Genomic DNA, 27,253 nt, shown 5'->3' on the forward strand with positions numbered 1-27,253 from the left:
AATTGAAGCTAATCTCCTGGGGCTTTAGCCTACCTGTCCCGGGCAGGGGCGGTGAGGTCAGCTCTACCTTTACCAGATGTCGAGGAAAGCGCTTGTCGTCCAGCCAGGCCCTGCCATCAGCGGCTTACAGCGCTTCCCAGCTGGATCTAATCGGCGTCCTTTAGCTCAGGAGGTGCTTGATTGGGAGTGTTCCTTCGCCTCTCTCTTTTGTCTTTTTCTTGTGCTCACCACCCTCTGACTGTTCAGAGAGTTTTTACAAACCACATCACTACCCTTTTTAGTTCCAAAGATGAATGCCCGAAGTTGAGATAAATCTTCCATAGCAGGGAGGTTCAAAGTTGTCAAAATGAATGAGGTTTATTTATCCTGCATCTAAAGTAGTTCATATTAATAATGAAATGAGGTAGATATGAAAGTACTAAAAAAAATTATATGTGATGCAAACATATGGCTATGTTTTCATTCCTATTGGTGGAAGTCAGAGGTCCTAATTTTATAACTTTTAATTAGGAAAGAATTGAAGTATTTCCATATTAGTAATACTCAATGTAAGCATGCAGGCAACTATTTATTTGCTTAAAGTTGGGGGTGATCAATTTTTGTGAGGACTGAAGGTAGACTTCTGTTGGACTAGCAAAGACCAACAAGTAACAAGTAGTTATCTCTTAGGCATTCAGAGTCATGAACTGAAAGAGGGTAAAAATAACTACTTTGCTCTGCAAATCAATTGAATCACCAATTATTGAAACCAGAGTTACATTAAGTCAATACCTTTGAGTCTTGTTAGTAGGTGGTATTAACATTTAGTGGTAATTTTATATTATGCAAATGTTATTCTCAAAAGTCCATATTACTTTTTTAAATGATAACTACATCTCTTTTGAGTGTCTCATAATAAACACTGTTAGAATCATAGTTCATGCTTTTAAAAATTGTTAAAAGCATTTGAAAGCCAATAGCTGTAGTATTTCTTGACTTGGTAAATTATATGTGTAAGTACTCTAGTAGCATTATGAGACTAGATGGGATCTGAGGACTTCGTTAGGGCATGGAGGCTTTTACCTGTTAGTTCAAGAAATGCTTCTGTTCTGGCTGGTGTGGCTCAGTTGGTTGCACCAAAAGGTTGCCAGTTCGATTCCCAGTCAGGGCACATGCCCAGGTTGCAGGCTCCACCCCCAGTAGGGGGCGTGCAGGAAGAAGCTGATTCATGTTTTGCTCTCACATTGATGTTTCTCTCTCTCCCCTTCCCTTCCTCTCTCTCTAAAAATCAATAGAAAATCTTTTTTTAAAAAGAAAAGAAATGCTTCTGTTATTTAGAACAGGAGTCATTTGAATTGCTGTTCACTATGTACCAGGAGTATATTAGCTCAGGAAAAACTCTCAGTGACCCCCCACCCCAGCAGATAAAGGAACTGAAATTACCACTATTTGATTTTTGCTTTTTTGAACTGTAACTAAATTTTTGGAAAGAGAAATAGATTTGAATTCAAAACAAGTTCAAGTATGCAAAGGTCTAGGAAACATCTGCTTGAATTCAATAGCATAGTAAATACTATTTTATATTCTGCATTTCCCTTTTAATATAATAAACATTTTTTCAAGTCAAATATTCATCTACAACATCATTTTAATTGATATATAGCACTACATTGCTGGGATGAAACAATTTATTAGACATGCAGGTTGTTTCTAATTTTTCATTATAACACAATTAACACTGTGAGCACTTTCAGTATGCCCTCTCTGAGCGCCTTACATGCATTCGTTAAATATTCACAGCCACCTCGTGAAACAGGTTCTATTATGATCCTCATTATTTTACAAACATGGACATTAAAAAGTAGTATGTCCAGTATCTCAATGAGAAGCGACAAAGCCTAGATTTGAATCTCACAGCTCAGTGGCTCCAAATACCACATTCTTACCCTCTGTACTTTAAGCACTCTCTATTTTAAGTAACACTACGGTGAGCATCTTCATAGCTACCTTTTCATTCACATCCTGTTTCCCATGTGCAAATTCTCAGAAGTGGAACGGATGTGCACGCATAGTTTTAAGATTCTGAAAGTCATGAACTGCCCCCAGGGTGCTGCACTGATTACATCTCCACCGGCAGTGTCTGAGGTGTTTCCCAGAGCACTTGTCTATCCTGCCTACCAGTGGAATTAATAGTATCTTAATTGTTTTTCCAATTTGATGGTCAAAAGGTAATCTTTAAAGCCTGATATTTCATTTATTACTTGATATGAAATTTTACATTTCATAAAAATAGTTTCTTGTAAAAGGGGTAAAGAAACAAGCTGCCACTTTTGTGATCTCATTCTGCATACATGGCTCAGTGAACATTCTTTAGGATTTGATATCATTCACTTTACATCAGTTATTTCACTTGTGTGTGCGGCACTCTTTGCACCATCATATTTTATTAGCTCTGTTGATGGTTATGCTGGTACCTTTATTTGCATGGCCCTTCACACATTTCAAACACATTTCTGTACATCATCATGTCCCCATTCAACGTATTGAGGAAACACCCTCTCCCTTTCTAAATTGCGTCAACATGTACAGTACTTACCAAGAATCGAACAAGGATCTGTACTTGGTGGGGGCTGAGAGCAGAGTTTAGCTGTGGATGGTGAATGTGTGTGGGTAGGGAGATATCACAAAAAGAAAGCAAGCTGTTAAGAAATAAGAGACGAGGCCCTGGTTGACAGCAGGTTAGAGCATGGTCCCGATACTCCAAGGTTGCAGGTTTGATCTCTGATCAGGACACATACAAGAAGCAACTAGTGAATTCATAAATAAGTGGATCAGCAAATCCATGTCTCTCTCAAATCAATGAATTTTAAAACTTAATAAATAAAAAAGAAATTTAAAAAAAGAGAAGAGATCGTGAGTCCTGGAACCAGCTTCTGTGCATTGCATGCCACAGTATAATGTGGTAAACACTCTGATGATTGCATGAGGTTGATAGGAAACTAATCAGAATAATGCTCACCATTGAGCACCCTAGGATAACTTCAAATTCCAAACGAGCTCTTCTTAAATTTTCAAAATATTCTTCCTTCCTTCCGCAAATATCTTTTTTTTTAAACTATATCTTTTATTGATTTCAGAGAGGAAGGGAGAGGGAGAGGGAGAGAGAAAAACATCAATGATGAGAGAGTCATTGATTGGCTGCCTCCTGCACATCCCCTGCTGGGGATGGAGCCCCCAACCCAGGCATGTGCCAGCAAGTGTCTTTTATATACCTGTGGCATTTTATTTAGCATGGGATTCCGGACACCTGGATTTTAGCACACTCTCTGACACCAATGAACTGTACAACAAGGACGCTTAGCCTCCCCAAATGCCAGCTTTCTTAACATTAAAAGCAACAATTTTATGAAGCTAAAATGAGATGATGGAAGGAAAAGACATGGTAAAAACACCATCTATTTATTTAGGAGGATAGTGACAGGAGATCAGGCAAGCTGAGGTTGGGCTGTTGGAGCACCAGAGGTCTGGCAAGCACTGCTCTGCCCCAGGCAGCCCGGGGAGGACAGTGCTTTACCTATTTCTAGAAATAAAGTCAGAGGTTAGAGCGTCTATACTGGTAATGAGTTCCATGTACTCAAATGAAATTCTTTTCTTATCCCAACCTCAAAAAAAAATAAGGGAGGGAGGGAGGGAGGGAGGGAGGAAGGAAGGAAGGAAGGAAGGAAGGAAGGAAGGAAGGAAGGAAGGAAGGAAGGAAGGGGAGGAGAGAGAGAGAGAGAGAGAGAGAGAGAGAGAGAGAGAGAGAGAGGGAGAAAGAAAGAAAGAAAGAAAGAAAGAAAGAAAGAAAGAAAGAAAGAAAGAAAGAAAGAAAGAAAGAAAGAAAGAAAGAAAGAAAGAAAGAAAGAAAGAAAAGAAGGAAGGAAGGAAGGAAGGAAGGAAGGAAGGAAGGAAGGAAGGAAGGAAGGAAGGAAGGAAGGAAAGAAAGAAGGAAAGAAAGAAGGAAAGAAAGAAGGAAAGAAAGAAGGAAAGAAAGAAAGGAAAGAAAGAAAATAAAAGAAAAAAACACCATACTTGCTGTCTACCTAAACTCCCTTCCAGATCTTAAAGACTTTTTTAGGCAAGTGGATGTGTCATCTGTAATTTGGGTATAGAAATCTCTCTATAATTTAGCTTGCAAAGGTAATTCGAATGTTTGCAAAAACACTTTTTAAGTCCAAAGGTATTATGAAACTATATTTGAAAAAGGAAACCATTTATAAATTTAATTTCAAAATATTTACTTCCCAGAATCAGACTGAAGCCTCTGGAGAACCAATGCTCATTATTAGCTCATTTCTTTCAGATGCACCGCGATGAGCCTGCTACTTCGCCAGTGTGGTTCTGAACCACACAATTTCATCTTTGGTGGAAACTCCTCCAAGCAAGACCGTGTGCAGTTCTAGTTTATTATTCGTCTTTCAGAGTATTGCCTGATATAGTTCATGACAACGGTTAAAACACATCTTAGGAGTCTTGGTGGGTAAAGCTAGCTCCTCAGCAGGGCCTGGATCTTGCAGTAGATCAGTAATAGAAGGGAGGTGGGAGAGGGATCAGGAAAATTCTAACAGAGACACAGTCCTACCCTCTGACAGGCTTGCACTTGTGTTAGGATAGAAGAGAGCGCTGAAAGTGGACGCCGCCAAAGTCTGCAGGGAACTCAGGATTCTGAGGAGTGCTCTGAGTTCACACAGGGTCAGAGACAAGGTGCCAGGCACCAAGGAGGGCAGAGTGGAGGTGCTGCTGAGCTGGCTCAGGAGCAAGCAGGTCAAAGGCGGAGCTGCCGCTTCTAGTGTCAGTTGCCTGCTGGGCACTACTCTCAGAGCAGACTTCTGGCCTCTGTGAAGCATGACTTAGCTCTGATCTGTCAGAGGCACGTGTGGAAACTGTGTGGCCCCACCCAGGGCTACAGAAGCCAAGTTACAGACAAAACCAAGACAAGGAGAAGCATTGCAAAGACTTCGAATTCATATATTCTGATGTCCTGCTTTGCCACACCCCACTGGGGTGACTGTGGGCAAACTATTGAACTCTCCTTGCGCCTCAGTTTTCCCAGACACAAAACGGGATAGTAATAGCATCGTTCTCAAATGGTTACTGTGAAGATGCAATAAGATAATGCCTATAAAGTGCTTAGTGAGCTGTCTGGTGTGCAGTAAAGCCTGAATATTATCAATTATTCTTTGGAAAACTAACGCTTACCAGCAGAGGGGAAAATGCCACTGGTTTTCACGTAGACTTCCTTCTCCCTCATCTCTCTTTTCCCGGCTAATTACTACTAATCTTCTAGGACCCACCTCAGGCATCACCTCCTCCAGGAAGCCTTCCCTGTCCCCCACTTCTCATCCCATTCCGTGTGGCTCAGTTGCTGCCTTTGTGTTCCAATCACTTCCTCAAAGGCTATCTCTCTTATTTTATTATAACTATTCTTTCTCAAGATTGTCTCAAGACTAGACTTTGAGAAACATCAGAATAAGGACCGTCCATCTGAGGGTGTCTGGACAACAGCAGAGGGCACTGACAGAGCAGGCTCTACCACGGGCAGCTACACCGTGCCAGCCCGAGCCAGGCCCCTGGGGGCAGCTCCCCCGCTGGCTCCTCAGCCCGGGCTACCCCATGGCCATGGAGGGTCTCCGGCTCCCATGGACCTGTTTCTTGTTCTCTTCAACTAAGCAAAACAGACAGTTGGGCCATTATCGAGTAATTCAGGCAAGAGAGGCAGCCAAGGCACATGTTTTTATCTGAGTTACCCAAATTGGCTGACTCCCCAGCCTGCAGTTATTGGGTAATTGCTCAATCTTCCACTTGGCTTTTACTGTGAAAATGTGGTCGCAGAGTCTTTTCTGTTGAGCGGCTCCTCCCATCATCCACCTAATACAGCTTAAAACATAAAATCTACCTTTCACCATGTCCATGGTAGCTGATCCGGGCTGTCAACTGACCTCGCTCCGTTAGTATTCCATGTGGGCCGAAATGTTTCGACGGGGTCATTGGCAATTGTTTTCTCTGTTCTTTATCTGTGTTCTGAATATTCTCCTATCAACTCATCTTGTTTTTGGTATGAGAGGAGAAGAGGCCAAGGACACACAGGATACACACGTGTGCGTGCACACACACCCACACCCACACCCACACACACACACACACACACACACACACACTTCAGTCATAAGTTTTACATGCTGCAAACTTTCTATACTTTGGCCTCAGGTTCAGGAAATCCCTTTCTCAGTAACCTGTCGCCATGGCTCGTTGTAATTAGGGAAAGATCACAGGGTTGAGCCTCAGAGAGTAAGAGCCTTGTTCCAACCCCAGTCCTGTCCAGCCTTACTACCTGTGTGACCCAGGGCATATCACTTGCCAATTCATTACATGCTGTTTGTTTTACTCTCGAAATATCTCGAGAATCCTCCTACCTCCCCACATCTTTACCACTAAAGCCTTGTGGGGGCCACCCTCACTCCTCTGGACTATTAAAATAGCTACAAAGCTATTTTCCTGGCTTCTATCCCTTCTCTCCTAAAATACATACACAGCTCTCTTGAAAACCTAGGATAGCACTTCTCTGCTCAAAACTCTCCAGTGGCTTCTCTTCACATTCAGAAGAAAATCCAACATCCTTCATGGCCTTGAAGAGCACACTTTTCATCAGGTGGCCACCCCACCCCAACCCCACCCCATTACGTTTGACCTCGTTTCCTGCCCTTGCCCCAGCTCACTCATTTACTTGCTTCCCACCACACTGGCCTCGGGGTGTGCAGGAGAGTAGGCGAGAGAAAATAGCACACAGAGATTTAGAACAAGACTCCTGGAGGCTGCCACTTTCTATGTGACCCTGGGAAAGTTGCTTAATCTCAGGGAGCCTGTTTTCTATAAGTGAGTATGCCACTACCTACATTGCAGGGTTACCATAAGGATTAAATGAGATCAGAAACATAAAGCAGTTAGCCCAGGATCTGGAATACTGTTGGCCCCAAATCAAGAAGTGGTGGCTACTGGAGTGAGGGGAGAGGGAAGGAGGAGGTGAAGGGAGCAGGTGGTTTGAAGTGAGAAAGCAGCGTTGGAGAGTGCCCCAAAACACTAAAACACAGCAACACTCTCCCTCACAACCAGGTCTTCATTTCAAGCCCAATTTCTGCTGAAGTGCAGCCCAAGCCTTTTCTTTTGATGTTCTTAGCAGAAATATTTGTACTCCTAGCTATCTCTTAGCCATCTCAGTGCACCGTTAATCTCCCCTGCACAGCCGCCCTCCCAGCCCGCAGCCCTACCGCTCTGGTCTAAAGCAGGCCAGTCCCTGGAAGAATGTATTCCTCCGAAGCCTGATTGATCTTGATTGCCTCTCGTGGCCCTTCTCCAAGTTCTCCATATCACTGCTCAGCTGTGAGTTGCATTTAATAAAGGCTCCACTAATACTGAGGGGGAGCTCTCAGCCTTTGCCAGTGAAATTGGCTCACTTATTTTTCAGGCTTCACAGTGCTTCCCTGGTTTCACTGTTAAATGAACACTGGTAGCCCGAAGGCCCTGCCAACTCCATTGTTTGTTTTTTGAGTAGATACCCCGGGGCTACACTTCTCCATTGCCAAGGAAGTGGCCAGTGTTTGCCTTTTAGGCGCTCACCTTTGTACTAACGAGCCCACACTAGCCCAGGTCTTATGCCAGCAAAATAATTTTTTCTTTTGTTCAACGGCAAGTTCAAGACTTCAGTGCTCCTGGGTCAAGAGTTTATTTTGGACTACTGTGTCTCAAAACAAGTAGATTATAGACTAGGAATCTTCTGTAGTAGTTGGAATTTTATTAGGCTAAATGAGCAAATAATGTAAAATTGTGTTTAATAGCCCAGTGAATTGGGTAAGTACTGCCCATTGGGCCTAAATAGTAGCATGAAATTAGTCGGCCAGCAAGTCAAGGAAAAATAAAAAGATAGCTTCCCTGTGAACTTTTTATTTTATTTTTATTTTTATTTTATTTATTTACTGTTGACAGTGTTACAGACATTCCCCACTTGCCCCCCACTTTGCCCCTCTCCATCCAGTCCGCACCCTTTCCCAGCCTGTGAACTATCTTGACTGGCTTTTTAAACTTCCCCAGAATGACCAGATTGTTTAATCTGTCAGAGGCTCTCTGGGTCTCAGGACTCAGAAACTGCAGAGTGCTTTTAAATCATTGAAACATATGATCCATCTATTTCTTTACAAACCAATGACTCAAAAAAGTAATATGTTTCAACAAGCACTCCAATTTAGTGGTTCTATAATTTTAAGATACTGAAGAATCATCTGGAGACTAGGGAGATGTTAGAAATTGTGATTCCCAGAGATCCTGATTTGCCACATCTGGGACAGGGATCAGAATTCTGTCTCTTGTAAGTACCATGAAGGATTCTGCAGCAAATGGTCAGAAGTTACACTTTTGAGAAACTCTGGGACAGGAGGAGGAAATTTAAAGAGCAGTTTCACGAAGAATGGTTCCACCTCTGCCTTCACTAGGTGTTTGTCCTCACTAAGCTACTGTTCATTTATCAAGGGTCTTCTGTGAGCTGGGGGTTTAAAGTACATTGTGTTTACTCTTCACAATAATGCCACAGGGTAAGTTATCATTCCCACTTTACAGATCATACAACTGAGGTTCAGGGTAGCCAAAAAAGTTTCCTAGGAGGCTGGAATTTGAACCCAGGTCTTAGCGTGTGTTTTTTTTTTAATTGCATGTGTTATAGTGAAGGTTGAGAAAGGGTGACCAGTGGCCTGGGAGAAAACCAACCAAGACACACTCAGAGCTAAACTAGCCCTTAGTGTTCAAAATATTGCAATAAACATTTGGTTCTGTATTGTTTACACCAAAAATTATTTTTGCTGATTTTTTTTTTTAATTCTATGAAAATCTTTGAACTAGATGCTATTTGATGCTACACAGTTGCCAAAATGTGAGTCAGCCCTCTGGATGAGTGCACTTGGTACCCCACACCCACATATTTTCAAATAGTCAGACGTTTTGGCCAGTCACAGAGACACTGGCTTGAGCCTAGGTTTCTAATTTTTAGGTAGGAAATCTGAGTCACCAAGAGATGGGGCCAATTTTTATTTTTTGGAGGGAGATATATTTTCTCCACCTGGTATTCTAACCTGCATGGATGTAACCACTTCTTCCAAAAATGATAAGGGCCCAATATACGTGGTGGTGTCTGAGGTCATTGTGTGAGAATCCCTTTTCCAAATCTGCTTATAGCTGGAGATAAAGGGAGCCAGAGTTAATAGGCAAGTCCTCTGAGCCTCAAAAAAAAGTAATAATAATTTAAAAATTGCCCAAGCTGGAGCCATAACATTAATGCTTTGCTTTGCTTTTTAAATCGTGCTGTGCTTTTAAGATGGCAAAGCTTGGTGTGAGCAGGAAGACAGCTCTAGGGAAAGACTACTGTCTCTTCTTAGATTTCAATCAATGTCTTACAAGATTTCTCTTCCTTTCCCTTCTTCTCTCCTCCAAAGAAATAATGACAAGCAGGGTGGCAAAGGCCATCCTAGAGAACAAATGGCTAAGAGATCAGGAGCATGGTGAGCCTGAGCTTCGCTGATGGACCAAATTGAGTAGCTTCAACTCCTACATTGACTGTTGAGCCAACATCTTGGCAGAATGATTGGCGTTCTGCAGTAGAAACTTCAGGGATGCTTTAGTTGAACAATAGCAAGGAGATTTGTACAGCAGCTGCTTGTCTCATCCTTGGACTTTTCAACACTTCCCCCCTCTTTCATCTCTTGAAGCACAAGAATTCCTCTCTTGTAACAATACTTTAATTCCATTTTAATATCTTTATCCATCAAATAGAGTTTTACAGCCTAATTTCATATAATTTTATATGACTTTATAGCACTCAAGGACTGCATGTCACAGCTATTTGGACTGCTTCGTGGAGACATGTGGGGCCATTACATTAGTCTGGAGATCTTCAGACAGACACACTTGAATATAATTCATACATTGTTTTACCCTTATTGGCCTGGTCTAATGACCATGGCTCAAACAGATTTCAAAAGAGAATAGGGATCATTTGATTGTAGCCGCCATTGAACTTGTCCATCCGAATCCTTTTAAAGCTTCCTTCTAGCCATGGTGAAATGAGGAGAAACTGGCTGGATAGAGAAGCCTATCTCCCTGCAAGTGTAAGATTTTCCCCCAACCTCCTGTGCTTCATCATATTTTCCACAACTCAGGCTATGAAACACACCATTTCCCTTTCCAGGGTATTCTGAGGCTCAGCAGGAATTTGGTTGGGACATATTTTCCCGAGCATTTGCTTGAACTCTCTGCCTTAAATATTTTAAAATCTCTGCTCTTTGAGTCATGCTCACAGACTCCAGGCTGGGAAGAATGCTGGAACAGTTTTTAGAGATCATCTCATCCAATACCCTCATTTCACTCTCTGGATCCAAGTTTCCCTCCCTTCCAGTTTCTCCTTAGAAATGAAAACAAAAATAATCCATTTGGGCCACTCGCCTGAATCTCTGAGGAACAATCTGGGCTCTGCCAAATGACTTACTTGCCAATGGCGTCTCTATGGCACCGCTGGGCTGCTCTCAAGTCTTCATGACACTACCTGCTTATACCTTAAAATAACTCTCAGTTGGGAGCCTGAACCTCAAACTCTGACTTCTGTCATTCTATGTTCAGCTCAGTCTCTTTCTTTTGAAGAAAGAACTCCATCATTAAGACTTGATTGTGATCATGCTCAGCCTTTTCTGGGAGCCTTATGGGAGCCTCTGTTTCTCTAGGAGAACAACCAAGGTAGCGGTACTACCTGACATTTAGTGAATGCTTATTATGTGCCAGCCAGTGTGCCTAGTGCTTACATGTGTTAACTTTCTTTAATCCTCCTCAAATCCCATGAGTTAGTTACTACCATTCCTATTTCACATTTGAGGAGGCTGATGGTAGGTGACAAAGCTTGTAAGCGGCAGAGCCAGGATTTAAATCCAGACGGTTTAGCTCCAGAACATATGTATAATCTGAATTGTTATGCTATCTTGTATCCAAAAACCTAAGGTGTAAACAAGAAATCACCTTCCGTTACCAACTCAGGTAACAAAAAAAGGACCTGATCTTTTAAATATGCCAGTGAAATAACTGAGACCTCATCCTAACCACAAGTTTGTCCTTGCTTCCTATCAGGCTAGCTTCTACAGTCTCAATTATACTTCCTCAGTCCAGTGAGTTCTGTATTGGCATGGCCCTAAAGAGAGAACACTTTTTTGTCTGTTGAAGATTACCATTCTTTTGGCTGCTGTGCCACATGGTTTCACTGAAACATTGGCAACCTAGTGGCTTGGTCATGGACCCCTACCAAACAGCCTGGCAGTCCTGGAGCCAGTACAAGCCCTACCCTCTAAAGAAGGGTGGTGGCATCAGCCCCTGCCCCTGTCCTGGTGCAGGTGAGGGTCCTCTAGGTGTAGAGGAGAGGAGAATGCCTCTCTTCTGATCCCCACCCTGGGTGTACTCAGCTGTAGACTCTCTCTGCCTCCATAAATTCAAGTTCTCAATCATTTATATGTTTGATTCTGTAGCTTCTCTGTTTTATGCACATGCACACACATACAAATGCACGCAGCCGCCATTTCTCCCAAGACACACCTGCAAGGGCCTGGAGCCCAGAACCAGCCCCTTCCCCTATCTCTGCACTCTAGCCCTGAAATCGCAGCCTCAAAATCCATCGTATTTCCTGTTTCAGGATAAATGACATTTACTCAAGAGAAATCCCTACCCCCTCTCTAACAGCTCTTCATTCAAGGTAGGACAAGATAAAGTAAGTACTACAATGCATGGGAGCAGATAGAATATGTCTTCACCACTCCTGGTTTGCATGAGAAGGAACTTTCTCTAAACACTTCTGGCTGATTCCTCACCATTTACTCTTTCCTACAGAAATAGAGATAGTAGAGGAGTGAGGTTAGGGGGAGTGTTGGAAATGGTTAGCTCCTCACTCCTCTTTCAATCGGGAGCCAGCTGCCCTTAGGGAACAGGCATTATGCTCTGCTGTTATTAGACAACTTGGCTTATGTGTGCAGCAGCAGCAGGCTTCCTATTAATGGGCCCAGAATTAGACAAATTAGCCACTGGGTCACAGGCAACACTGGAGAGCTTTAGCCTCCCCCCATGTGGGACTGCCCCTGTACACTTACTATAAGGGGGCAGCAACAGCTATAGTTGTTATTTATCAAGTGACCCCAAGACCTGTGCATTATCTCCTCCAATCCTTAAAACATCCCTATGAATAAAATGGGAGTTTAGATTAAGTGATTTACCAAGGTCATACTGCTAGTGTCTTGGCCCAGGTCTTCAGAAGACAAAACTTACGTGTTACGTGTCAATACTTTGTGTGTGTGTGTGTGTGTGTGTGTGTGTGTGTGTGTGTGTGTGTGTGCAATTCCAGGGAATTATAAATGAAGGAAAAGGAGAAGTGAGGCAAGGAAGGAAGGAAAGCAAATTCAAAATGGTGCTTTACTGTGAGCTTTCTCCACAGCTGTGTGCTTGGTTCCATGGGACACTCTGGAGAGTCTGGGCATCCGCGTGGAACCACTGCATGTGAGAATGACCTGCTGCAGAGAAGGAGAGCACACAGTTTTCCTGCTGGCTCCTTCCTATCTCCTGTCTTTCTTTTTATTGTCTGTCCCACGTGGTGTTATTTCCTGCACTTCCACTTTGTGTCACCTGTCCCCTCTCTGCAACCGTTTTGGGAAGACAAAATCTCCATGGGTCCTGTAAGTTGGTCTTAGATGCTGATGTCATTATGACTTCTGTCACCAGGGGCTCAATGAGGGGAGAGGCTACAAGAGGTGTCACAGGGAAAGACATGGGCTTTATGTGGCTGACTTGCCATGAAGCCTGCAGGGCTGAGCACAAAAGATGAGCCAGGTACAGGTAATAAGTGGCAGGGCAGAGTCAAACCCATGACAGTGCTTTTCTAGATAGAGCCCAATCTTGTGACCACTTACGCTGTAGTTCATGTTCAAGGAATGGCCAACCTCACCCAAGAAAAGTCAGGTCAGCACTGTGCTGGGTATCAGGAGGAGAACCAAGATGGGATCTTTATCAGTCTTTATCTGTAGGGCTCTCCAGAGAAACAACCATCAGGATAGATTTGGATAGAGAGCTTTATTTTAAGGAATTAGAACACATAACTATGAGGGCTGGCAAGTCTGAAATCTGCAGTATGGGTCAGGCAGGCTGGAAACCCAGGCAGGGTTTCTATGTTGCAGCCTTGAGACCAAATTCCATCTTCTCCAGTTTTTGCTCTTAAGGCCTTCAAATGATTGGATGAGGCAGCAAGGTCATAACCAAACTACTGGGCATCATAGTCTAGTCATGTTGACACATAAAATTAACCATCCCAGGATCTATCCTTCATCTGGAAATTATGATGTTGGGAATTATTCCCTGGGGGCACTAAGAGATCTTAGAAGTTAGTAGACTGAGGTGACAGCAATTTTTAAGCAGAGCCTGTAACAGTTGTTAATTCTTTTATCTTAATACGCCATCCTTCCAATGCCTTGTGCTGGTCTGCATTCAAGTAGGGGAAGATAGTTCTGGGCTCTCCAATGATGAGGTTTACTAGGGCTCTGCCCATATGGGCTCTTTGTGCCCGTATTCATGATAAAAGACTCCAAGGAAACTCTCTAAGAGATTTAACTCTCTTACTTAAGGAGTAGAAGAAAATGGTTTCCCCTATGGTATTTCCTTGGCACAGGTAACATCAGAGCAAAGCCCTTCAAACTGATGACATAGTGGAGCATGGTACTTGGGAATGTTGCTCATTAACTTCCAAGGCTACTTTGAAAGGCCAGATAGCTGATTTCCTGAGTACCAACAATGATTGTGACATCATGGTAGGCGCTTTACGTACAGGATGCAAATCAATACTACCAGATAGGTATTTACCAGATGAGAAAATTGAGATATACAGGGTGTCCCCTAAAAACGTATACACACTTTGAATAATTATTAATTCCAATTGGTTAAATCTGAAAAGAAAGAAATATCAATTGAGCTATCAGAAAAAAGTGTGTATGCATTTTTTAGGGAGAACCCTATACAAATTTCAGTATCTCACCCAGGTTCTTCAAGCGAGCAAATGGCAGACCTAAAAAGATCTATTTTTCACTGTAATTGGAATTGGAAACTGCTGATTAGCTGTGATAGCCGCTCTGAACACCTAGGATCACTGTGAACCCACCGAGATTGGTATCTTGCTTAGAGTAGGCAAAAGAGTGAATGGTCATCAGACAAGTTGTTTTTACTGAGTAAACAGCCTTTTATTTGGCAGCATGACCCTATTTCAATAAAATCTTATGTAACTTCAGTTGATGCCAGGGTCAAGGGACCAGAGCCCCACTTGAGACATTGCTCCTATCTCCACCAACAGCCCCTGAGGCACTGTCATAAAATTGCAAAACAAGGTCAAAGTAAAGTTTGGAAACTGCCAACGGACTCCAGTCCCCAACTCAGCATGATAAATAGTGTACTATTTATCTGAAAAAGTCCTCCCTTGGGTAATAAGGTGTTAACACAAAACTCTTCTTATTTCAGTTTCTGTTCACAGTAAATGCCAAATTCAAAAATAGTGAGACAGCTATGGCTGAGAATTATTAGAAGACTTGTCTACAACACATAGTATATAAAAGGCCCAAGTTTTAGGAGATTGGAAAGGATCTTGTGGGGAAAAGATTAGAAAGCCCCTTCCCTACCATCACCTCAATTCAAGAGAAAGCAACTTCAGTGGGTTCACTTGGAGAGCTGGACACCTACTTCCTCTAGTTGGCAGGCACAGGGAGCCAAGGGGGAATGAAGAGAGAGAGGCTTGCCCGGCTGGCTGCTTTGCCAGCAGAGCAGAGGAGAAATGCTGCATTGGGAGGGGCCTGCGCTTCCAGATTGCGTGTGTGTAACAGCAAGCCATAATGGATTTATGTGTGTGTTTTTTAAAGATTTTGTTTAATAGGCACCCAAAGGGCACTGAAGCCTCAGTAGAGGGGAAGCTGGAGGAAGATTACTAGGGGCAGAGGGGGAAGGAGTAACTGTCAGACTAGATTGCAGTCACCCAGATGGAGGGAACTGCGGACATAAGACCATGCGGCAAAGCAGCCCAGCCCAGCCTTGCCTGTCCCCTTCTCTCTCCTACATTTTTGATACCTGGAAGGGTCAGAAATCACAGTGATGGAGCTGAGAGAGGAGACGTGGCAAGAGGCAGGAAAACCAGGAAGGGTGATACCCCTTAATAGTCCCTGTCATTTTAAATTACAGATTTGAGGCTGTGTTTTTGATTTAAGGAGCCGTAGAACTTTCTTTTACATGAAAGTCATGGGCTTGTCCAAATTTTCATCCAGGATAGGGAGACACTACTCTCAAAGGGCAGATTTAAAGAGAGAATGTGAGGTGAAAATCAACTTTCATTTATGTCTATATCCACACACCCTGTTTGCCTAACATACTGGTTTTGCTATATGAAGAATTATATACTGTGACTTCTTCCTGTGGATTTTAGCCCAACCTTCAAGGACTCACAGAACAAGACTTTCTATATGACAGTTGTTGAAACATTTGGCAGCCCCGAATCCCTGTAGCCCTGCTCCTTCCTGTGGACCGTGGCCTCACCCCCCCCCCCCCCGGGCTCCGTCCTCTGCTGCCCCCGGCAGCGCCTCCCACCCGTGCGGAGCCCAAGGCTGTGTCCAGCGCTCCATCTGTGGAGGTCCTGCTCTCTCTGGGGACCGCAAGGAGAATTCTGAACGTTCCCCAACGGTAAAATGACCTAGCTCTGAGCATGTGAGGACTTCTGATCTTTGCTCCCTCTTCCCTCAATCATGGAGCTTGGGTCCCTAGCCTCCATGACAAAAACATCGGCTAAGATCTGGGCACCAGTGACCGTGGCCACAGCTTTCAACTTCAGTTCCGCTATCAGACAGTTTCTCCAGTGCCCCTCTCAACACACTCTGTGGACATGGCTTGCTTTTATCCATCTTCTGAACCCTTTTTCCTCCTTCAAAGAGGATTTTATATTCCTCTCTACTTATTTTGCATTGACTTTGGCATGTATCAGTGCTAACCATTCTTGACATTTTGGCCTGTTCTTTAGAAAAGCCCTTCTACAACATTTCAACAGGAACTACCCCCTAGAAATGGTATCAGATAGCATCTACCATTGCAGACAGCACCCTTGCTATTTCCCAAGATAGCTTTATGGGAAACATCTGGCCCCTGCCTGCACCATCTGACAGATAAACGGCGTTATCAAAACATAAGCAGGCTTCTTATTTCTTGGGCTGAAGGAACACAAAACACCCGTGAGTAAACAGAAAATTATGATGCTTTCATTTCTCTTGTTTTCTTGTATTTAATCAAACCATTTCCTGAAGAGAAAGTTTACCACCCAAATGTGGATGATTTGAATGCAAGTTACTAGATCAGCCAAGCAAACCCTTAATTTAGATTTTAAAAAATCATCAGCCCTACCCGGTTTGGCTCAGTGATTAGAGTGTCAGCTGGTCGACTGAAGGGTCCTGGGTTCAATTCCAGTCAAGGGCACCACCTCGTTTGCAGGCTAGATCCTTGGCCCAAGGTCAGGGCTCATGGGGGAGGCAACCAATCGATGTATCTCTCTCTCTCTCTCTCTCTCTCTCTGAAAAACAATGGAAAAGAATATCCTTGTATGAGAATTAAAAAATTAAATTAAATTAAAAATCATCATAAATATAATTCAAGTCTTAAAGTGAAAAGACAGGGACTAGCAGCCCATTCTAGTGATGTCAGTACAAGTGGCACATGCAGCTGGTGTGCTCAAAGTAATTTGTGGATTGAGTGTCAAAGGCCAAGTTTTCAGTGTCTAGGCCATTGTCCCTCCACCTTCAGAGATTTTCCAATTTCACTGGAGTTTGTAGAGCAAATGGTATTAGGTGGATATAGTAGTTTTACTTTTTCAAATACATTCATGTAAGTTTAATCTAGTGCCAAATTCCAGAATGCAACAAAAATACAAGTTAACGTCGTTTTGGTGATGAAAGCTTGTTTTTCTCCCCTCCGTTACTAAGCACTGCCCTGGGCGGCCCGCTTCCTCCACTGAAGGACCTGTTCAAAGGCCCCCACATATCCACTGATGTGACAACACCCATGCTGGGACTAGTTCTCTATGAAGCACTCTCAAAATGAAAGTTCCTTAAAGCCTTGAAGACTAAATTATCATTTCCTCTGAGCGTGTCTGCAGTAGGGATTCCTAACTCTTATTGGGCAGCCCCTTCAGCTGTGGACACTGTGGATAATGTCAAGAGGTATCTCAAAATTCTCCTACAAAACCCCAAAGAATTAAAATAAGGAACTGAATGTCGCTTTGGCAGGGCAGCTCAGTTGGTTGGAACGTGCACCAAAAAAGATTTTGAGTTCTATCCCGGGTCCAGGCAGGTAAGGAAGGCAACCCATCAATGTTTCTCTCTCTCCCTCCTCTCTCTTTAAAAAACAATAAAAACATATCCTCAGGTGAGGATTAAAAAAAACAAAAAAAACTAAATGTCATTTGTGCTTCCCCTCTCCGATCCTCCTTCTCCTAAATAAATTGCAGTTAAACAAGTCATAACGAACAGCAAAATCTAGACCCAAACTCATCACCCTCTCTCTACAAAGTAGCTCTTCTTCCCTGATTTTTAATTTATGTTCATTAGAACAGTGTGCTTAATGCAGGAGGTACACAGTAAATGCTTCTTTGCTTGAATTGGAGAACCTAATATTTGCAACATTATTGTATTTTAAAATTTATTAACTTTTTCATTTATTATCCAGGCCTCACAACATCCCTTTTGGAGCTCTGTATGCTCCAAAGAGAGAGATTTGTTAACATTTAAGGACACGGAGTTGCTTAGTTGCAAATCTGAAGTCAGTAATCATTATCTCCTGACTTAAAATTTTCTTTCCCAGATTCCAGTAATATTATATATGTACATATTCCTAAACATTTACATATAGTAACATAGTAACTGAAATAAGAAAACTCAAGAAATAAAAACAAATATTTTCTAATTATGTTACTGCCATATTTAGTAGCCCTTTGCTGGAACTAAAATCTCATCAGAGCAATATCTATTGAACAAAATAGACTGATGAACAAAATAGATACAGAGACATAGAAGCATGGGACAGACTGAGGAATTTCAGAGGGAAGGCGGGGTGGGAGAGTGCGGGGTGGGGAGATTAATCAAAGAACTTGTATATATATATATATATATATGCACAGCCCACGGACAGAGACTACAGTGTGGAGAAGGCCTGGGGGAGGGGCAGGTGCTGAGTAGAGAAGGTCAATGGGGGAGAAAGGAGACCTCTGTAATACTTTCAATAATAAAGATTTTAAAAATATCAAATCTTAGTAATGTCATAAAAATAATGAAAAATATATTAACTGACTTGATTTAAAATATGTTCTATCAATTAAAAAAGCCACCTGATGATCTATATTATTGCTTTTCTCCCTCACCAGATTGTAAGCTCTAGGAGGGCAAAGACCAAAGCAATTGTGTTCTTCACTGTACTCCCAGCACCTTGCTATGCCTATTAATTGAATGAGTAGGAATGCTGGCTACTTAATCAACTGCTCCACAGCATTTATTGTTCATTTTTCATTTATGAAGAAGTGGTTCTTTGCCAGGCCTCTGTCAAAACAAGGGTGAGTAAGACATGGCCCCTTCCTCCAAGAGCTCACAGCCCAACGAGGAAGATAGGCTTATAAATAGATGTTCGTGACACAAAACAGTCAGTGATCTAGGAGATGTTTGAGCTGAACACAGATGAGAAAATGTCTGACTCCTCTCTCGGGAATCAGAAAAGCTTTTCAGGGAAGAATTTTAGCTGGGCCCTGAAGCACGAGAGGCCAGAGAGAGAAATAGTGGAGTATCCAAAGACTCCTCGATAAAGAAATCTGAGAAGAGAGTATTTTCTCTCAGGAACTTAAACATCATTATTATCTAAATGGATTCTTTGGGCTTTTGTTTTGACATTTAGAATCATGCAAATCATTTTCCATTAATCAAATATTTTCTCCCTGTATTTTTGGCTTCAAATACAAAGCTGTGGACAGATTGTTCCCCTTAGCCACATTCTCATGTAATTATCACTGTTTCCTAAATCTGAAAATTGTGACTTGAAGTGATAGTCCACCTTGACTGCCTCTGCGACCCTCTGCTTATTTTGTTTTTGCCACGCTGTTTTTCCACGGGGGGAGGTGTAAATATCATTTATCAACCAGTATCATTTATTTATCTTGTCCTAAACAAATAACTGCTCAAATGAAGAAATAAAATCAAGATTCTTTAAAACAAATGATCAAAACATCATTTATACTAGTCTGAAGGGAAAAGAGAAATTTAAAAGTATACTTGGTAGAATCAATCGTATTAGAGCGTGAAAATGTTGGTCTTGTTCATTTATATCTGTATATTCAAGAACTGGAAGTTCCCCTTGGAGATAAACAAAACGTTGCTATGTTTAAAATGTCTTAATGAATAACATAATCCTCTTTGGGGGGAAAAAAGACACCAAGTCTTGTGCTAATAATAGTTCTATTATGTTGCATGAGTATCAGCATGTTTACTTAATGTTTTGTTCAAAGAGTTAGAGTCACAGAAAAAGAAAAGAACTGATGATGGTGGTGGTTATAAGGCTGTTTATATTTGTTAAAATTCATAGAACCATACACTTAAAAGGCTGACTTTATAGTATGTAAATTTAAAAAATAAAACAATACAATTTTTTTAAGAAAAGAAGTGAGAGTGAGGAAAGGGGGAAAAAAAAAAAGAGGGCTTTCAGTTTTATCATTTGGAGAAAATTAAACCCTAAGCCCTTCCCCCTGACACTGCTCTGGACTCCTTTCCAGGAGGCAAACACTAGGTACATTTCAAGCAGAAAAATTAAAACCAATTACCCACACAGCCAGGCCAAGAATGAAGAGCAGAAAACTTGGGATTTGACAAGAAGGAAAGAGATCCAAGGCAGGAAATTGACTTGGTCAGGCGTGTGGAAAATCAAGGCAAGCCACAGGCGTTAGTGGAGGCCCTAAGCCGGCCTGCGCCCCGCGGCCGCCTCGGCGCCCCCCAGCTGGGCACTGATTTCGGAGGAGCCGTGCCAGCCTCCGAGGGAAACGCAGCCGGGGCACGTTTGGCCCACCGATGCTGCAGAGGAGGCGCAGGTGGCACTCTGGAAGCTTCTTCCCCGGGAAGGAAAGAGGGAGGCAGCCAGGGCCAGGGCCCCTGATCTCTATCTAGGGAAACTCAACGCCACTGCACAGCTATTGCAGCCCCAAAGCTGAACAAGGGAAAACCCAGGGAAGAAGGCTTCCTTCTTTCCAAACAATAGAAGCACTGTCCTTTCTTGTCTCCAGTTACTGAAACACCCCGAGAGGCAAACACATTAAGACGGTCATTAGAAATGACCTAAAGATAATGGGACTGAAAAGCGTTAAAAGGGATACAGAAGTGGATTAACATCGTTGGATAGGAGCCAGTGTTAGATCAACAAACTGCACAAGGATTAGCCAGAGAGGTTATAGACGAAGGCATGACCCCCAGCCAAGCGCTTCTGTTAGCCCAGCCGGCTGTGCAGGGCTAGAGCTGTCGCAAAGAAAATGCTGTCGTTTTACATGACAAAATAAAATAAGACAAAAATTAGAAATTGCTGCATGTTTGAATCCTAGCTACCACTTACTAGTGGTAAGACTTTGAGGGGTAATTTTTTGTATTTCTGTCTCAGTTTCTCCACCTGCAAGATGGGGGAGAATGTTAATGCCTATTTCATAGAGTTGTATTAAGCAGTGATATAAACGAAGCATTTGAAACAGTGCCTGGCACATAGTAAGTGCTATATAAGTGCTGGTTAATATGGTTGTTATATAATAAGCACTCCAGATTAGAGCTGGTCTCAGTATGACAATGCCAAGTATATTCTAAAATAATCCTGAAACCTAAACAAGGTCTGTGAACCATGTAGAGGCTTATTTATAAAATTCCTGGAGTTTTCTTGCTAGGCCATTTACTAAGACTTCCATTGATTCTTTTGAGATTTGTAGTCATATCTTCCTGGAACCCAATTCCAGTATTACTGGTTCCCAAGACCCTTATTATTAGAATAATAGTGAAGTGAAATAAGGCCTGGGCTGGCTGTCAGGTCACTGGCTATCTAGTTTTCTCTCCAAGTCATCTGTCAAAATCACTTTCCTGAGCATATGATTCCTCCCATCACAGAAGAGGACTGGACAAGGTTAACATCTGTGCTTTGAGTTGTGGCATTTTATTATTTAATTCCAACATTTTAGGTGATTTTTTACATTTGAATCTCTTTGTTGCTGAGATGAAGTGCAAGAGGACTTTGTTTGTGATCTGATGTGCTTCTCCAAATGCCTCCTGGGCATCCATACCTGGGCCCCCCTGCACAACTCCTCCCTCCACCTCTACATGTGAAAGCAGATGTTCACCTCTCCCATCCTCCCACGCACCCCACATCCTTACCCCCCCGAGAGTCCTGAGAATGACCCCACTGTCCTCTTGGTCCCTTGCACGTAGCTTCAGAAGCCCCCCATCTTCGTTGCATCTCCACATCTCTCTCCCCATCCCCTCCCTCTCATCTTTGGGCTTCCCTTTGACTAGCGCTTCTATATGTTAATGTCCACATGGATCACCTGGGGATCCTGTTCAAATATGGATTCTGATTCTGTGGGTCTGGGACAGCCAGAGGTTCCATACTTCTTACAGGCTCCCAGATGATGACAGAACTGCTGGTCCCCCACCACACTTTCGGGAGCAAGGCACGTCGTTGTCTAGGGAGAGCCCCAGAATCCAGATGTTTTCCGTTTCAATCCAATTTTCAGGTTAGTGTTGCCAGGCTTTGATCTTGCTCTTCCCAGCTAAAATATTATGGCTTATATAATTCAATAGTAAATAAAATCTCTTCACAATAAAACCTCAACCTGTGCTTCTGCCTTCACTCTGACAACCCCTAGCCTGCATTTAATCTAATTTATCTAACTAGCCTACATGTAAACTAACTAGTTGCTTTTGGGATGTGTGTTTTACTTTCTACCTCCATGCTTGCTCAGGCCTGAAGTGCCATCCTCCTAAGTTTATTTCTATTCAAAATCCTATGACTCCTTAAAGACCTGACACAAATACCACTCAGTCCACCAACATTTTTGTTTCCCTGAAATATGTCATCTCCTTTAAATGCCCAGGGTGCTTTGTTTACTTTCTTTATGATGATTAACATTCTGTCTGTAATTTTATATATTTACACATCTGCCACCTTTCCCACCAGACACAGGGCTCCTTGAGGGGGTGCTTCAGAGCAGGAAAAAACTGTTCAGAGCAAATGAACGGAAGCACTCCATCACTAATTATCCAGACTCATGCGGGCTGAAAATAGGAAAGGAATTCAGAAAAGGCTTGGATAGCTGCATATGGCCTCGCACTATCAGCCATTATTCAGAGTGGCTAGGATTTGGGGGGACGTATCTCCTACTTTCATTCATTTACCCTATTTTCTGAGTACGGCCGCTATGTGAGACCCCATGCTGAAGGTTGTGGTAGGACCCAAAGAATAAGGCCAGTTTCTCAGAGGTCCTTGCCATCAGTGGGAGTGACACCCTGGGGAGGAAAACCCCTGAGGGCTTCCACCATGAGTCTCTTGGGCCCCTGCCTGAGGCAGGATTCTGGACAGGAGGGGTAGTGAGACTGGTCCGTGACATAATTATTACATTCAAAAAGCCTATGGCTTTGGAGATAGCATACTTATTAAGCAAAAACCATGTGGATTTGTCTGGAAATATGCTTTCAGTGTAATTCCGTCTCTGCATTTGATAGCAGCCCTTTCCAACGTTTATGGCCACCACCTGTTCTTTCATCATTGACTCCAGTGTCTGTCTGAAGCTGATACACACATTTCACAGTGACTCAAAGGAAAACAGAGCTTTTCTCTCTCGAGCCTAATCCCTTCTATTCATCCATGAGTGACTCTTGAGAATTAAGTCTCATGGACACATCAGTTGCCAATGTGAGGAGGAAGATCAGTGTGGTCCTCAAGCTTATTGATGAAGCCAAGTGAAGACTAGTTCATTATGACTTATGCTTCTCCTGAGAAATGACATTGTTAAAAAAGCCTAAATGTGTGATTCCCAAACATTCCTCTTATAATCTGACAATTAAGAGAATTTTAGAGCTTGACGGTAGTTTAGAGATAGATAAGTTCATTCCCTCATGTTTTCCTTAGTGAGGAAACTGAGGCCCATGATCACATATTAGCTTAGTGGCAGAGTGAGGCCTTATACTTAAGTCTTCTGAGGCTAGGGCTATGTGGCTAAACAGGAGGGGAAAAAATGATAGAGATAAATAGGTAGATAGATAGATGATAGAGACAGAGTGGGAGGAAGTAAACTATATAACTAGATAGCAACTTTATCTACCACCTATCTATGTATCTATCATCTATCTATATCTATCTATCTATCTATCTATCTATCTATCTATCTATCTATCATCTATCTATCTATCTATCTATCTATCTATCTATCTATCTATCTATCATCTACCTATCATCTATCAGTCATCTATCATCTATCTATCTATCTATCTATCTATCTATCTATCTATCTATCTATCATCTATCTATCATCTATCTATCATCTATCTATCTATCCATCTATCATCTACCTATCATCTATCAGTCATCTATCATCTATCTATCATCTATCTATCTATCTATCATCTATCTATCATCTATCATCTATCTATCTATCTATCTATCTATCTATCATCTATTATCTATCTATCTATCTATCTATCTATCTATCTATCTATCATCTATCTATCATCTATCTATCATCATCTATCATCTATCTATCTATCATCATCTGTCTATCTAATTCATCTATCTCTAAGTGTCAGGTACTGTGTGTTTGGTGCTTTAGATGCTTTATAACATTAAACCCTGACAATGTTATCCCGATTCTAAGAGACTGAGAAATCCGAGTTGCAGAGTGGTGAAACGGCTTGTCGAGAGCAAGCGTATGGGTGATCACCACACTCCTGAGCCCTTTCTCAAGGGAAGACACTACCTGGTGTCCAAAGGCGAAGGGCCTTGCCAGCTGGTGGTATGAAAGGGGCAAAAAGGTAACAGTCTTTATCCTTAGATGATAAGGGCATCCTTATTCCACCTTTTGGGTTACTCTCTCTCTCTCTCTTCTTCCCTCTGAATCTTAGTGCTCAGTTCTTGTGGGCTCCACGCCAAGAGGCTTCACCATCCCTCAAGCCTCCTGGCTCACAACCTCTGAGATGGTATCCACTCGGGACTTCCACTTGCTATGCTATATAGCAAGTCCTTGAATAACATCATTTTGTTCAATGTGGTTTTGTTATAACATTGATAAGCTACTATAGGGACTTAACTCTTGTTTAGATCAATTAAGCTATGGTAAAATTGGTTCCATTATACGTCACTTTGTTTAAATTTGCAGAACCTATTGATGACTTTGTGTGGACTTACTGTTTTCAAGCCTCAACCTGTCTCCCCAGGTATAGTCACTCATCAGCAGTTGCCTGCTAGCACAAGCTAATGTTTAAAATATGGGACTCATAAAGAGATCCAGAGACATAGAAGCATGGAACAGACTGACCATTCTCAGAGGGGAGGGGGCAGGTGGGGGTAGGAGGAGATTAACCAAAGAATTTATATGCATATATGCATAGCCCATGGACACAGACAATAATGCAGTGAAAGCTTGGGGGGAGGTGCAGGGGCAGGGTGGAGGGGGTCAATGGGGAAAAAAGGGGACATCTGTAATACTTTCAGCAATAAAGATAAATTAAAATAAATATGGGACTCATTGCTCTCCCTTTCCACCTCCCATTTAGAATTCTCATTTCTTTAATATCTTTCTTTCTTTGATCTTATATTTACCTTTAATATCCTTCCAAAGACAATGCAAATCCTACCCTCTCTATGAAGTCTTCTCCCATCTTACTCACTTATTAAAGCAGCATTTAATGAGCACCTATTATATGACAAGCCCAGAGAGAGTAGAGAATAAGTCAGACACAGTCTGTGCCCTCATGGAGCTCACACTCCAGTGGGGGCTTTAAATAAGTAACCGAGCACTTGTAATACTGCTCTGAAAGGAAAACATAGGGCAGGGACAATTTAATATACTTTCTTTTTATAAAAAAATATATTTTTATTGATTTCAGAGAGGGGAAAGGAGAGGGAGAGAGAGAGATCGAAACATCAATGATGAGTCACTGATCAGCTGCCTCCTGCACGCCCCCTGCTGGGGATCGAGCCTGCAACCTGGGGCATGTGCCCTGACCGGGAATCGAACCACGATCTCCTGGATCATAGGTTGATGCTGAAGCGCTGAGCCATGCTGACCAGGCTTTAATATACTTTCAAATCTTCCACATTGCCTCCCATGAAGAAAGATTTTAGTAACTATAAGTTGAATTTTTTTCGAGTCTGAGAGATCTGGTGGCAGGACCTATTAACATGCATTTGCATCTGGGTCCCGTATCATTGCCAGTACTCTGGGGTTTGGGACTAGGACACCTCTTAGGTGGGCTGAAAATCAAGTGGCCAGTCCCAGGTGGGAAAATTCTTGGAGCAGTTCTGCATGGATGGAAGCACAGCTTGGATCAAGCAGCTGCTTCTTTGCGGGCTGACTGGGTGGTACTGGCAGGAATTGCAATTCTCTGGAGCTTGAATGAAATACACATGGCGCCCTTTAATGTGAATTCAGCTAAAAGCTGGCTGGGGAACAAATGACAGCCAAATAGCTCGCACGGCCTTAGTTGTGAATCTTCCCTTTGAAGATTGCCTTAGCACAGCTCTTCCCTCCGGTGTCACAATGTTGTGAACCTAGTGAGGGTGTCCAGTTGTTTGGGGATATATAGCAGAACATTTTAGATCTGCTCTTATTTCTGTTCTTAATATTAAGGTAATTTTGGTATCTGGCTAAGATTCTTATAAAGAAATAAAAGATGGTATTTAGTATTTCTGGGATAGTAGCAATAGATGAGAGTTACTCATGTACTTTCCTATGTGCTAGACACAAACAGCACACCACCTTCCACGCACACACACGTTTGCACGTCTGCACTCAGGCGGCACACACACTGCGGGCACAGTGCTCTGAGGCAAGCAAGGCCCATTCAGGGTGCTCCCTCCTTGTGGTTTATTTTCTGCTTTCAAGTTCCATTAGTCCCATTTGACAGTGGCTATTTTGCAATGGCCCACACTAGGGAAAACCGGTTCCAGAGCAATTTATATGCCCCAAATTAATGTATACAAAACAACAACAGCAAGGACAACAAATGTGTTAGGAGCAAACCAAAATTATTTTTAAAAGAAGTCCTGAATAGCAGCAAAAATAAAGCAACTGTTTTCCAAAAAGGTTAACTTTAGAAATTCAAGAAATAATTTAATTTTAAAGAAATAAATTAGGAAAACACAGGAACATTGTCACAGTTTGATATGTTTTGTACCAGAATTTAGAAGACGAAAAAGTCGCTGGTCAACTCTAGGCTCCAGCTGGTTATGAAAAGTGGCAAGTTCATGCTGGGGGTACAAGCAGACTCTGAAGGTGATCAGATAGGGCAAAGCGAAGCTGGTCATCTCACCAGCAACTGCCCAGCCTTGAGGAAACCTGCAGTGGAGCACTGTACCTTGTTGGCCACGACTGGTGTCCATCTACAGTGGCAATAATACTGAAATGGGCACAGCGTGTGGAAAATACTACAGAGTATGCACACGGGCTATCACTGACCCAGGTGATTCTGATATCATTAGAAGCATGCCAGGATGGACCAGTGAAAAGTAAATCATGGGAAATGTTTCTTTAGTAAAATTGACCAGAGCTTGGTGTAAAATAAATAAAATAAAAATAAATAAATAAATAAATAAATAAATAAATAAATAAATAAATAAATAAAAATACCCCAATGTCCCTAGCAAACCATATGAAAAAGAGCATAACTTTACAATTCCTAAAATCCTTTACTGGTTTGAGTTCTCTTGACCTTACCTCCCAAAACACAGTGGTATTTTGGATTCATGTTACATACAACAAAATAATTTGCCAATTCATCAGTATATATGATGAGTTGAAATAAACTATGTAATTATTTAAATGATATGACATAAAATGATTTCTAGCCACTCCTTGTTTTCTTTTATGGGGAAAAAAGGAATA

At 42.2% G+C, this 27,253-nt stretch overlaps 1 pseudogene across 1 annotated transcript; it reads left to right on the forward strand.

Annotated features, from left to right (window-relative positions):
* The first annotated feature begins 76 nt into the window (after positions 1-76).
* LOC308560942 (large ribosomal subunit protein eL30 pseudogene) lies at positions 77-26,881 on the forward strand (annotated as a pseudogene). The gene is made up of 3 exons: positions 77-172; positions 24,026-24,163; positions 26,557-26,881. The product of its transcript is annotated as a large ribosomal subunit protein eL30 pseudogene (transcript).
* Positions 26,882-27,253: the final 372 nt, after the last annotated feature.

Source organism: Miniopterus schreibersii (genome assembly GCF_964146895.1).
Source record: "Miniopterus schreibersii genome assembly, chromosome: 8".
Lineage (NCBI taxonomy): Eukaryota > Metazoa > Chordata > Mammalia > Chiroptera > Miniopteridae > Miniopterus > Miniopterus schreibersii.